General features: G+C 43.3%; 1 protein-coding gene across 3 annotated transcripts in view; it reads right to left on the bottom strand.

The window, feature by feature from the left end:
- si:dkey-91i10.2 (uncharacterized protein LOC555224 homolog) overlaps positions 1–15120 on the bottom strand; it is a 181628-nt gene that overhangs the window by 132593 nt on the left and 33915 nt on the right. The gene's annotated exons all lie outside the window — the stretch shown is intronic.

The raw sequence follows: 15120 nt of genomic DNA, 5'->3' as shown, positions 1-15120 counted from the left end.
ACTGTGTCTTGCACAAGGGTGCGTGGAGCACATGTGACAATATGAGTTCCCCACCTTTGCATTGCGTTCATGCGGCGGCTGCGATGTGGAGTGGAACATGCAGCAGGATCGCAGCACTGGCCATTGCCGGTGGTCAGCCCCCTCCCTGTTTGATTTTGAATGTCATCCAACCCATGACGTGATTACACATTTGTGAAATTTCATACTGTCTTCTATTTCAACAGTTCTTTTAGTCAGACAGGAAAGATTGTTTTACCTGCTTTACATGTTTCGGCTACTTCCTGTAGCCTTCCTCAGAAGTGTCACAAGATGGGGAAGTGACGTGTCTTATAGGCTTGTCTTGATTTAGCCAGACAGCAGGGGGAACTTACGCCCCCTACTGTCTGACGTCTTCTCCAGGATGGCATCCCATGTATGTGATAGGGTGTAGGCCCCCTCTTCCCGATTCATGCTTCTTGGACCTCGCTTGCGGCTCTCGATGGCCTCTCTGATCCAGCGGTGGTATTTGTTGCTTTCAGCACGTATGACCCTGGCATTGGTCCAGTCCATGATGGACCATGAAGAGAAGCATGAATCGGGATGAGGGGGCCTACACCCTATCACATACATGGGATGCTGTCCTGGAGAAGACGTCAGACAGTAGGGGGCGTAAGTTCCCCCTGCTGTCTGGCCAAATCAAGAAGTAGCAGCCTATAAGACACGTCACTTCCCCATCTTGTGACGCTTCTGAGGAAGGGTACAGGAAGTAGCCGAAACATGTAAAGCAGGTAAAACAATCTTTCCTGTCTGACTAAAAGAACTGTTGAAATAGACGTGATTACATGTCAACCACGGTCCCCTGGCAAACACATAACTGTAGTGCATGTGACCATGTCAATACATGATCGATACATGACACGCCCACCTTCCCACTGCAGCAACTCACTCACATAGATGGGCTCACGGCCATGCTGACTTTTCTGTGAGGCTGTCAGTCAAGCTGTGACATGACAGACAGACCGTGTGGATGATGCGATCGTGTGTCACGTGATGTGCATGTCTGGTCTGCTGGCATGCTGGTTTCTGTGACATGCAGGTGGGCTGGATTCTCATTTTCATATCTGTTGTGGTGGTATGGGTTTGCGATATACCATGGTGTTGCACAGCTGTCAGCTGTGCCATTATGGACATGACAGCCATCCAGCTGTCCGCACTTTGCTGACCACGATCACACTGCACTACAGCCACTGTTCGCATCCTCAGCTGTACCTTGACTATAGGCTCATGGTGTGGTCGGGGGGGAACACACTTACACGCCATCTGTGTTGCAGTGGGGCACACTGCACACTTGCATGCCATTTCTATTGGGGGGACACAGCACACTTGCATGTCATTTGTGTTGCGGGAGGGTGCACACTAACACGCCATTTGTGTTGCTCGGTAACACACTCGTGGGGCACTTAGAAAAGGTGGGGACGTTCGCACAGCCAGCTCAAAAGTGGTCGCCTGCTCTCTACTTTCGTGATGGCACTGTGAATGGCCCCACCTTTTCCTTTTCTAAGTGCCTCATGAGTGGTGTTGGATGTTCGTGGGTGGCACCTGGACTTTGGCTGACTCCAGCCGAGAGTGGGTCGAAAGGTCATTTGTCCAGCATTTACAGACATTCCCCTCAATCGCGCCATTTGGTCACGGTTCGACATGGCCAATGATTTTGTGCAGCTCCTCGGCCACGGCACGATAGGTCCAACCTGCTAAAGACTGCTGCGAACACAATCAGACGGCAGTGAAACTTCATCTTGTCCACCATTTAAATGGGTTTCTGGCACGAGTGTCACGTGAATATAGAGTGCATGTGCCATACCCAAATGGCGACTGTTGTACGAGGTGTTCGAGTGTGGCTCCGATTTTCCACAACTGCCAATCGAATCCTCCTCCGTGCGCCATTCAGCCTCAATCGTGTTATGTGTGAAGGGGCCATAAGCTCTGTTCATTGTTGCAACTTCTGATGACAAAAACAAGTCGATGTCATTCAGAAGCCTGGTCACACCCTTTCCACCCCTACCTCACCCCTCGGCCTGCAGAATGCTGTGGCAGCATCCTCTCTGACAACTGCCTGTCACTTAGAATTCAATCCCCAGCCTTCCTAATCCCAACAGTGCCTGATGACTGACAGGGCTTCCAATGGCTTCTCCTGCTTTTCAGTCCGCACAGATTTTCCTCAATTCTTTCACTCACTTTCTTCCTCTCCACACTGTGCTGTATGAAATTTGCTGTGGCCACAAAGATTCTGATTTCACACAGATCTGATGCTGTCAGACAAATAGCATGAAAGCAGCTGCTCAGCCATCAGCAGAAACATGGACATGTCACATCTTCAGGGCTGAGAAAGTCCACAGCTTGAAGATATGTTTGAACCTCCACTCTCTTCGTCCGGTGCTCCTGCATGGAAGAGGTTTATGCATGAAGTCACAGCTTGTTGGCTGCTCTGCATCAGCTGTTTTCTGTTTTACATTATCATATGAATGAATGACTTCACTCCTGTTTATTGTCTGCACTCTCATAGACGGTACAGAAGTTGCTTTTCTGTTTTAAGTCACAACCACAATGAGAGAAATGAAATTTAATACTGCAACTTGTAAATATGACCAATAGGCAACTCATGCACGGTCCCAGTGCAGAAATAACTACTATGGATCCGAGGGCATTTTTGGGCATTCACTTGCCTGGCATAAATGTTTTATTATTGCTGTTAAAAGCTCACCCCTGCATCCCACAATCAAGATAGTATGTCTCTTTTTTTCAGGACAACCTGTACTTTCAGAATATAAATGCTATAGGGTGTTTATAAGTGTAATAAAGGTTTACAATCAGAAATAAGAAAGGAAAAATAAAGCAGAAAAATAATGTTCACACACATTTATTTAAAACACACAGCAAACTATAATAAACACTATGTTGAACACTTTTTGAAGGTAGTTTGGGTAGTTATACAGCTTCATGATGAAGTGCTGTAGAGGAGGATTTTATTAAAAAGAAGACCTGAAACTTCAGCTACAATTTCCCAGAAGGTACATCTGAGATGTAAGCCTAGATTTGATGTTTTGGTGAATGAAAACCCTCCTCTGTCCCACTTCATCATGAAGCTGTATAATTGGGGACACAAAATGCAAAATATGCACTATGCACCAATTTCTCCAATCACAGCAACAGAAGCCTGTGACTTCTCTGGTTGGTCTTGGTGGCTTTCCTCACTCTTGTCCTTCTTGCACAGTCACTTAGTTTTAAGAACTGTCTCCTCCACACAGATTTACCATAGAGTGCCATACTGTTTGTATTTCTTCATAATGGATGTACAGTAGTGTTCAGAATAATAGTAGTGCTATGTGACTAAAAAGATTAATCCAGGTTTTGAGTATATTTCTTATTGTTACATGGGAAACAAGGTACCAGTAGATTCAGTAGATTCTCACAAATCCAACAAGACCAAGCATTCATATATATGCACACTCTTAAGGCTATGAAATTGGGCTATTAGTAAAAAAAAAAAGTAGAAAAGGGGGTGTTCACAATAATACAACCCCTGGCAAAAATTATGGAATCACCGGCCTCGGATGATGTTCAGTCAGTTGTTTAATTTGTAGAAAAAAAAGCGGATCACAGACATGACAACAAACTAAAGTCATTTCAAATGGCAACTTTCTGGCTTAAGAAACACTATAAGAAATCAGGAAAAATTGTAGCAGTCAGTAAAGGTTACTTTTTTAGACCAAGCAGAGGGAAAAAAATATGGAATCACTCAATTCTGAGGAAAAAATTATGGAATCATGAAAAACAAAAGAACGCTCCAACACATCACTAGTATTTTGTTGCACCACCTCTGGCTTTATAACATCTTGCAGTCTCTGAGGCATGGACTTAATGAGTGCAAACAGTACTCTTCATCAATCTGGCTCCAACTTTCTCTGATTGCTGTTGCCAGATCAGCTTTGCAGGTTGGAGCCTTGTCATGGAACATTTTCTTCAACTTCCACCAAAGATTTTCAATTGGATTAAGATCCGGACTATTTGCAGGCCATGACATTGACCCTATGTGTCTTTTTGCAAGGAATGTTTTCACAGTTTTTGCTCTATGGCAAGATGCATTATCATCTTGAAAAATGATTTCATCATCCTCAAACATCCTTTCAATTGATGGGATAAGAAAAGTGTCCAAAATATCAACATAAACTTGTGCATTTATTGATGATGTAATGACAGCCATCTCCCCAGTGCCTTTACCTGACATGCAGCCCCATATCATCAATGACTGTGGAAATTTACATGTTCGCTTCAGGCAGTCATCTTTATAAATCTCATTGGAACAGCACCAAACAAAAGTTCCAGCATCATCACCTTGCCTAATGAAGATTCGAGATTCATCACTGAATATGACGTTCATCCAGTCATCCACAGTGCACGATTGCTTTTCCTTAGCCCATTATAACCTTGTTTTTTTCTGTTTAGGTGTTAATGATGGCTTTCATTTAGCTTTTCTGTATGTAAATCCCATTTCCTTTAGGCGGTTTCTTACAGTTCGGTCACAGATGTTGACTCCAGTTTTCTCCCATTCGTTCCTCATTTGTTTTGTTGTGCATTTTTGATTTATGAGATATATTGCTTAAGTTTTCTGTCTTGACGCTTTGATGTCTTCCTTGGCCTACCAGTATGTTTGCCTTTAACAACCTTCCCACGTTGTTTGTATTTGGTCCAGAGTTTAGACACAGCTGACTGTGAACACCAACATCTTTTGCAACATTGCGTGATGATTACCCTCTTAAGAGTTTGATAATCCTCTCCTTTGTTTTCAATTGACATTTCTCGTGTTGGAGCCATGATTCATGTCAGTCCACTTGGTGGCAACAGCTCTCCAAGGTGTGATCACTCCTTTTAGATGCAGACTAACGAGCAGATCTGATTTGATGCAGGTGTTAGTTTTGGGGATGAAAATTTACAGGGTGATTCCATAATTTATTCCTCAGAATTGAGTGAGTCCATATTTTTTTCCCTCTGCTTGGTCTAAAAAAGTAACCATTACTGACTGCCACAATTATTTTTACTGATTTCTTATAGTGTTTCTTAAAGCCAGAAAGTTGCCATTTGAAATGACTTTAGTTTTGTGTCATGTCTGTGATCTGCTTTTTTCCTACAAAATTAAACAACTGAATGACCATCCTCCGAGGCCGGTGATTCCATAATTATTGCCAGGGGTTGTAGTAGCACCTGCTGTTGATGCTACAAACTCAAAACTATTATGTTCAAACTGCTTTTTTAGCAATCCTGTGAATCATTAAACTAGTATTTAGTTGTATAACCACAGTTTTTCATGATTTCCTCACATCTGCGAGGCATTAATTTTGTTGGTTTGGAACCAAGATTTTGCTCATTTACTAGTGTGCTTGGGGTCACTGTCTTGTTGAAACACCCATTTCAAGGGCATATCCTCTTCAGCATAAGGCAACATGACCTCTTCAAGTATTTTGACATATCCAACTGATCCATGATACCTGGTATGCGATATATAGGCTCAACACCATAGTAGGAGAAACATGCCCATGTTTCTGTGAACTGTGGCTTGAATTCAGAGTTTGGGGGTCATCTCACAAACTGTCTGCGGCCCTTGGACCCAAAAAGAACAATTTTACTCTCATCAGTCCACAAAATGGTAAATGGTAAATGGACTGCATTTATATAGCGCTTTTCCATCTGAATCAGACGCTCAAAGCGCTTTACAATTATGCCTCACATTCACCCCGATGTCAGGGTGCTGCCATACAAGGCGCTCACTACACACCGGGAGCAAGAGGGGATTAAAGCCTTGCCCAAGGCCCTTAGTGATTTCCAGTCAGGTGGGGATTTGAACCCATGATGTTCTGGACTCAAGCCCAACACTTTAGCCACTAGACCATCACCTCCCCCAAATATTCCTCCATTTCTCTTTAGGCCAGTTGATGTGTTCTTTGGCAAATTGTAACCTCTTCTGCACATGTCTTTTATTTAACAGAGGGACTTTGCAGGGGATTCTTGCAAATACTGTAAATCAAGTTCAAGACATATTCAGTGACTTGGAAATGTTCATATATCCATCCCTTGACTTGTCTGAAGAAAACTGGCAATTAAACTGATTATTTACAGGTATTAATCAATCAATTCAATCAATCAATTTTTTTTACCAAAGGGGCTGATTACTTATGCAACCCATCATCTTGGCTTTTATATTTTTACTTAATTTATATCAACTTGTAGAGATTTACTTTCAGTTTGAGTCTAAGGAAGATAATTTTTGAAATTTTTATATTGAGAAGCCTGATTTACTTTTTGTATCTGAAATGCCATAAACAAATTAAAATGCGTTAAATACCAAGGGGCTGAATACTTTTGCAAGCCACTGTAAATGCAGTCCATTTACCATTTATGATTTGTTACTAGTCCCCTTGCTGCTTCCATCCCCATTCAGCAGGACTTTGGATCTCAATCTGGCGCCCTGTTGTCTGGTCCCATACGCAGCCTGCCTGGTCAGTAGCATGCACAGCATGCTGAATGAGAGCTGCCTGAGTTGGGGGAATGGCATCATTAGATCTCCTTTTAAAAAACAAGGCCAACCTTGCATCATTGGCTCCTGTAGCTGTGCTGACCCTGGCATACATTTTGAAGCTTTACAAGTAAATCCCATCAATTTATGGAATCTTCTGAAAACTTTGTTTGGTCATGGCTCGGAATAACAAAGCAAGGACAGCTACATTTCCTATGTCAGCATTGTGTGAACATAGTAATTACCACATGGACCATGACCGTGACTGTGTTTTGTTCTGGTGTGGAATTTGACTGAAACCATTCTTTTTAAAGTGCCCTTTGTCTGTATATGTCACTCCAGTAGCTCTGCACCAGGGGGTGGTCGAAAAGCAGTTAAGTGTGCTTGTTTCCATTGCAGAAGGTTCCCAGTTCAAGACCACCTTTGCTCATTCTCCAAGGTAATGTGAAATTGGGCAGCACAGTCTCCTTCACTGGGAACAGAAGAAAACTGTACTTTTTGCAACTGCTTCAGTGATCGCAGCTGAAAACAAAACAGTACACCGTTTTTTCCCGTGTGAAGTTATGCTGTGTATATATGACGCAATGTGAGCAGCTGTCCCCATAAGTGGTCAAATCCTGCGATATCACACAGGGCACAAACTAGACTGTGCTGCCCTATTGTGTGAGGAAGGGCATCCGATGTAAAACCTGTGCCAAATCAACATGCAGATCCACCTCGGGTCTGCTGTGGTGACCCCGAGTGAAACAAGGGAGAAGTTAACTGGACTTATTTTTAGTATTTTGTAATCCTTAAGGTTTTCATTTGCTTGATTAGCAAGTACGTTCTGAAGTAGTTTTCCAATAAAGGACATGAAGAATGCATGGGAATTATTAAGGATGATGCTATTTAGCTTCAGGCTTTTTTGCAAACATTCATTTCTTGCATAATTTGTAGGCATTTAGAAAGACGGCAGACAATAAAGATGAGTGCAAAATGTGAAGGACATGGGAAGAACGACTACCAAAGCTATCCTTGAAGAGTACTCCAATTGGTTCATCAAAATGGAGAATGTCTGGGAATGTGACTCTGTCGCCATGGTCTGCATGCACACACACACACACACACACACACACACACCACACACACACAGCACACACACACACACACACACACACACACACACACACACACACACAACACACACACACCACACACACACACACACACACACACACAGGGCAGGAGGTAATAAGAGACTGGGGTTATAATGAAGTGCCTCTCCATCTCCTGTCAGGAAGAGGATGAAAGAGAGGAGGACAGAGGAGGATCGGGGACACTGTACAATGATTGCTGCTGGAAGGATTGGTTTACAAAATAGATAAGATAAGATGCAAATGTGACAGATGAGGAGATAAGGATGTAGAAATCAGAGATGGCTCACAGCTTGAGGGATTAGACTGAGAAGTCAGGCTGGATTATCTGACAAAATAGTTTAATCACAGTGTAGGATTCAATATTGTTTGATTCAATTTATTGATGATGTCAACACTGATGTCATCTCATTAAAATGCATCAAAATTGCTATTGGTTATTCATTTTACAGTATTACATATGACTTGTTAGATGGAGACGGTTCATAGGACACTGCAGTGGTGTGCAGCTGTCAGATCTCCATCATGAGTGACACATATTAGTCAAACATCACAGAGCCACAAAGACTCAAACAACTCCTTCAACAGTGTCATCATCAGAAAGATAATCAGCCTGCAGGCACGTGCTAAGCAGATTCTAGTCCCTGTGCAATGGCCAGTGAGACTCGTGAATGGTTGTCCTGAGCAGCAGTAGTAGTATGTAGTAGCAGGTGATGGAACAGCATTGTGCTTCTCTTTTGCCCTCCATTTTGTTACATGTGGGTCAACACAACACTTTGATAGAATCTATCACTTTCAATTTTTGTTTGAATACAGATGTGTCTCTTTTGCAACAACTGACTGTTGCTTACACTCAGGGTTAGCTGGTGTTACTCTGGAGATGAACTGCTTGCTAGTTTTTGCACTAATACAGTATGTTTCTGTTGGGATCACAGAACAAGGCAGTTTCTCTTAAAGTGTCCCTGCCACGCCATCATGTTTTACCATATTCTTGAAGAATAAAAAAGCTTTTTCCACATGTTGTCTTTGTTTTTTACCATAAAATTACACTGAACAAGGATTTAGACGTTTCATTACCCATATGAGAATTTATATTTACCGCCTCCGAGCTTGACCTACTTTATCGCTGCGACGGATGTGCCGTCATGCGAGTAGAGGTGTCGAAGCTGAGGATCTGTTTACCAACACGGTGGACACGGACAGCGAAGACATAGTGAGCGATTATAGCGAAGATTTAAGTGGCATATCGATTGTTTTTGAAGAAGATGAGGAGGTTTCTGATGAACAAAGTGACGGTGAAGATAATGAGGGGCTCCAGCCACATACACTCAACAAAAATATAAATGCAACACTTTTGGTTTTGCTCCCATTTTGTAAGATCTAAAACTTTTTCCACATACACAATATCACCATTTCCCTCAAATATTGTTCACAAACCAGTCTAAATCTGTGATAGTGAGCACTTCTCCTTTGCTGAGATAATCCATCCCACCTCACAGGTGTGCCATATCAAGATGCTGAATTAGACACCATGATTAGTGGCACAGGTGTGCCTTAGACTGTCCACAATAAAAGGCCACTCTGAAAGGTGCAGTTTTGTTTTATTGGGGGGGGGGGGGTACCAGTCAGTATCTGGTGTGACCACCATTTGCCTCATGCAGTGCAACACATCTCCTTCGCATAAATTGAAGAGAACACCTCTCCAACGTGCCAAAACGCCAGCGAATGTGAGCATTTGCCCACTCAAGTCGGTTACGACGATGAACTGGAGTCAGGTCGAGACCCCGATGAGGACGACAAGCATGCAGATGCGCTTCCCTGAGACCTGTTTCTGACAGCGTGTGCAGAAATTCTTTGGTTATGCAAACCGATTGTTTCAGCAGCTGTCCGAGTGGCTGGTCTCAGACGATCTTGGAGGTGAACATGCTGGATGTGGTGGTCCTGGGCTGGTGTGGTTACACGTGGTCTGCGGTTGTGAGGCTGGTTGGATGTACTGCCAAATTCTCTGAAAAGCCTTTGGAGACAGCTTATGGTAGAGAAAGAAACATTCAATACATGAGCAACAGCTCTGGTTGACATTCCTGCTGTCAGCATGCCAATTGCACGCTCCCTCAAATCTTACGACATCTGTGGCATTGTGCTGTGTGATAAAACTGCACCTTTCAGAGTGGCCTTTTATTGTGGGCAGTCTAAGGCACACCTGTGCACTAATCATGGTGTCTAATCAGCATCTTGATATGGCACACCTGTGAGGTGGGATGGATTATCTCAGCAAAGGAGAAGTGCTCACTATCACAGATTTAGACTGGTTTGTGAACAATATTTGAGGGAAATGGTGATATTGTGCATGTGGAAAAAGTTTTAGATCTTTGAGTTCATCTCATACAAAATGGGAGCAAAACCAAAAGTGTTGCGTTTATATTTTTGTTGAGTATATGTTCGAGTCGTATGCGACAGAAGACGAGGATGAAGCGAGGTGTCAGGGGATGAACAACAACAATGAAGGCGATGTCGAGGAGGATATAAGCGGCTTACAAAACACAGAATGGTTTCTTCACCCACCATTTTTTCTTATAAATGATCTTTTATTCCTGGGTAATAGACAGTTCACCTGCATTTTGATCAATTTGGACCTGGACTGTGGTGTGTTTGTATGTATATGAAAAAATAATTTTTCATTCCGTGGCTCATGTTTTTAATACGGTTGGCATACGCTGGCTAAATCATCAAGGTTTGACAGAGCCTTGATATTGAGGGGGAAAGTGAAGGGTGTTGTTATTTGTTTTTGTTGCTGCAGTTTTTTTTTAATGTGCCTCCCGGACAGACTGCAGAAATTAAGCCACCATGGCTTCAAAACATGGATCAAAGCAAGGATTTTATCCTTCCATTCACGTGGCCAGGATGACTCAAAGTGTGTTACCTCTGCTGAAAGCGTGGAACCGGCCATGTTTGTGGTTTGTGCCGCAGCCGCACCATGCTAAGCTAAACTGTCATGTTTAGTATGATGTAGTACATGTTGTATATGTTGTATAGTATATGTTGTATATGCAGTAGTATGTTTAGTACCTTAGTATACACTAAAAGAGTTCTATCTTAGAATTGGAATGTATTATAGAAGACATACCTTCTGAATTTTCATGTGCAGAGCCAATGAGTCTAGTGGAGGAATGCCACACATTTGTTTCTCAGTGTGACCACGGAGAATCAGAGAGAGTGACGACAGGTGTCATCGGTGATTGCTGTTGGACCTTATTGGAAGAGCTCAGATTTGGTCCAGCTCCCAGTTGTTTGTGTTAAGGGCCCCTTCACACATAGTACGAATAAGGACAACTCAGGGCGACTCATGGCGAAACAGCTCACATGAGCGAACCACGAAAACATTGCGCCGACAGGCAGGGTGCACGATCCCAGTACAGACAGAGCAGGAACACAGTGCAAACAGCTGCACCACATCCTGCTGCTAATGTGGAGATCAATAAAATAAAAACCAGCTGTATAATTAGTGAATATCACTGGGTTGATATAAATAATACATAAAAGTGGATGCAATACAGAACCCCACGGTTAAATAATCTTGGTTAAAAAAAGTCACTCACAGGATTTGAACCCATAAACTCTGATTACCAGATGGAAAATTTACCATTGCACTACCATTGCTGGCCTGTAATCAGTGCGGAAAAATACCTGAAATCAAGAAAGACATGGACGAGGTGCACTGTGTGCAGCCTCTGCAGGCCGGTGCAAAGGCAAAAGATGTTTTATGTATTTCCACGTAAGGACAGCAGGCAGAGACATGTGCCTCACAGAGGAGTGTTGTAAGTTCATGGCCTTCCAAACACGGAACGTGTTCTCAAGGTGGGACGTCCAGGAGCAGAGATCTTTACAGCCACAGCTGTGAGCAGACACGTCACCTGTCTGTTCAGTGCCCAGACAACCTGGTCTCATGGCAAGTCATGATTCAGCAGCATGAAGTATACATTAATCTATTGGTTCATGATATTGTGACAAAAAGCGCCTCATTTTCATCACGGCAGCACAAATTCATTCTAATTCATTCCGTGATGGCTGCACGAAATTAAAAGTGAAGCGGGGGATCGGGGTGGTTATGGTTAGGGTGGGGAAGGAGCAAGATTAGGTTATGGTTGAGGTTAGGGTTGGGGGTAGGAGTAGGGTTAGTAATAGTGAGTTAAAAAACCCTGTCATGAAAATTTGACTCATTTTGTGATGGGAGCACAAAAAAACATGAGACTGGGCTGCGCCCAGACCACCATGTCACTCTGTGTTATGTGGTCATTCATTTTTGTTATTTGTTATGTAATTACGTATGTAGGTATTGTCATACTTATTTATATAACTGTCCTGGCGGTGGGTTCTGTGTTTTTAATGTGCACACTAGGCCGCCATCCAGCTGTCAGTGTGCTCTGATCAGCTGACAGGCCCCTCCCCATGCTTTGTGCGATCAGACCTGGCTGCCCGGCCTCCATGTGATCAGATCTGTACATACATATAAGCATTTTATCCAAGTGTGCCCCTCCCCGGCATGCCAGATGTGTTGGGGGAAGCGGGGGGGGAGGAGCGACACATCTGTGAGGTACATGCACCACATGTGTGTGGCGTTTTGCAACTCCACACTTGTGGGGGCACTTAGACAAATTTCACATCCAGCTCGACAGTGATTGTCTGCTGACTATTTTTGTGATGATAGTGCAAATGGCCACACATTTTCTAAGTGCCAAAGGAGCGGTGTTAGATATTCGTGTGTCTGCTGGAATTTGGCCGACAACTGCCGCGAGAGGGATCGATGGGCTCGCACGACACACGTTCTGTCTTGCAGCCGCTAGTGTGCGCAAATACTCGTAGCAACAGATGTACGAGGCGTTGGAAACAGCTACGATTTTACACGTACTGCATACGATTCCTGCTTCATGCGCACTTCATGGGCAATTCGACCACATTCACACTATATGTGAAAGGGCCCTAAGAGACGTGGGTCATTTACTGTGGACAGTTAAACAATAATTCTACATGACTGCGTGTGCAAACACAGCAGGAGAAAAATCTTTCGGGGTATGTTTTTCACAAATTCATGTCTTCAAGCCGCACTCCAGTGAGATAGTACCCTTAGGGGCACATTGTCTGACTTGTCTTTCTTGTGCTGCCATTCTGCTGTTTAGTTGGTGAGAATATTGTTGAACACACTATGATGTACAGATAAGGTTTCTGACTGTTAACTGTTCAAACAGCGTGCACTCTCTGAAAATCTCTGCAGTTTATTTTTACTTATAGTGATCACAAAATCTGCTTTTTTATGAAGCAGTTAATGTGTCATCTCTGTTCACTGAATGCACAGAGGACACAGATGACACATTACCCACTTAAAATAAAATAATAATAATAACAATAATAATAATAATAAAGGTCTGTAGTGTGTGGGAGCAGTGTAATAGAATATGGGGTGTTGGGTTGTGGGCATTTCAATACAGAAGACAGTGATAAAGAGAATTGGAATTAATGGAGCAGATGTAGTCATCGTCACATTCATCATGTTCATTGTTTCCATGTTACAAATATTCCCACACACATTTATCACCCCCCCCCCCCCCCCCCCCCCCCACACACACACACAGTCTCTCTCAGGCAGTGAAATTAGGGTTAATGAGGCACTATCCAGGGGCACTTTTGGAAAAATGCCTCCACCACCACAGTCACCAGGGGGAGGAGAGGCCACAGAGCATGTGGGAGCCTCCGAGACACTGCAAATTCAAAGGTGTTACAGTGGAATTAATCAGGCAGAGTGTGTACGAGCTACTCGTCTGTGGGGTCAACAGCATACAGCAGCTCTACAGCAACAACAACAACAAAAATGTTCTTAGGCAGGTGCATAAATTTGGGCACCCCAAAAGAAAAAATACATCAATATTTAGTAGATCCTCCTTTTGCAGAAATAAGAGCCTCTAAACGCTTCCTATAGCTTCCAATGAGGGTCTGGATTCTGGTTGAAGGTATTTTGGATCATTCTTCTTTACAAAACATCTCAGGTTTGTTGGTTTCTGAGCATGGACAGCCCACTTAAAATCACACCACAAATTTCCAATAATATTCAGGTCTGGGGACTGAGATGGCCAATCCAGAATGTTGTACTTGTTCCTCTGTATGAATGCCTTAGTAGATTTTGAGCAGTGTTTCGGGTCGTCGTCTTGTTGAAAGATCCAGCCCCGGCGCAACTTCAACTTTGTCACTAATTCATGAACATTGTGTTTTTCTTGGAATGCTGTGTTCTTTTTCAGCCATGCATACCGCCCCATGTTCAAATAATTCAATTTTAGTTTCATCAGTCCACAGCACCTTATTCCAAAATGAAGCTGACTTGTCCAAATGTGTTTTAGAATACCTCAAGCGACTCTGTTTGTGGCATGTACGCACAAAAGGCTTCCTCTGCATTACTCTCTTATCCAGCATCTCCTTGTGCAAAGTGCGCTGTATACTTGAATGATGCACAGAGAGACTATCTTCTGCAAGATCATGTTGCAGGTCTTTGGAGCAGGTCTGTGGGCTGACTATGACTGTTATCACCATCCTTCACTTCAGCTTATGTGAGATTTTTCTTGGCCTGCCACTTCAGGTCTTAAATAGTAATGTGCCTGTGGTCTTCCATTTCCTCACTATGTTTCTGTGAAGGCTCTCAGTTGTCCAGGTGGTTTCCATAATAGAGAAGCTTAAATGTTCAACTGGACTGGGTTGCTTGACGCCAGGATGTTTTGCTTCAAATCTCAGAAGCTTCCTCAGCTAAAATTCTTGCTCTGGTAGTCTGACTTCTGTCTTGATCCTTGTAGAGAAGAACAAACAGAAGCCACAAAAGCTGGAGTTTTAAACCTAACCAGACCCCACCTACCAAGAGGCAGACTGCAGACTAAACAATAGCTCTAGTTAGCACCTATTGTGCTGTAGTTAGCACCCTCCTAATGACAGAGGGAAGGGCTAAAGAACTACAACTTGTCTGGAAAGCCCTCACAGTATGTGGGTACCCACGATGGTCCCTGGACAAAGTGCAGAAGTCCCAGAGAACAAAGAGACCAGATAGACAGGAGACGGAGACAAGAAGAAGAGGAGTGTCTCTCCCTTACTTAGCAGGAGGAGGGGAAAAAACTACAGAGGATCTTCAGACAGCACAAAATCCCAGTTTACTTTAAACTGGTTAACACCTTGAGACAGAAATTAGTTCACCCTAAACAATGAAAAAACGACGAGAGGGTGGGCGACTCCTCACTCAAAGACTGCCCACAGGCGAATGACGTAACCGACAGGCGTGAAAAAACTCTTGCATGCCCACGAGGGTTCAAGCATGTCTGATGTAATCACACGTGATTCAAATCCATATGGTTTTTGAAAAAAAATAATAAGGTCGGATACTTTTCTAATAGACCTCGTATTTCCTTGAGT

The sequence above is a fragment of the Thalassophryne amazonica genome, chromosome 14 (genome assembly GCF_902500255.1).
Source record: "Thalassophryne amazonica chromosome 14, fThaAma1.1, whole genome shotgun sequence".
Classification (NCBI taxonomy): domain Eukaryota; kingdom Metazoa; phylum Chordata; class Actinopteri; order Batrachoidiformes; family Batrachoididae; genus Thalassophryne; species Thalassophryne amazonica.
Note: the sequence above shows the minus strand (reverse complement) of the source record. Positions and strands in the feature narration are given on the sequence as shown.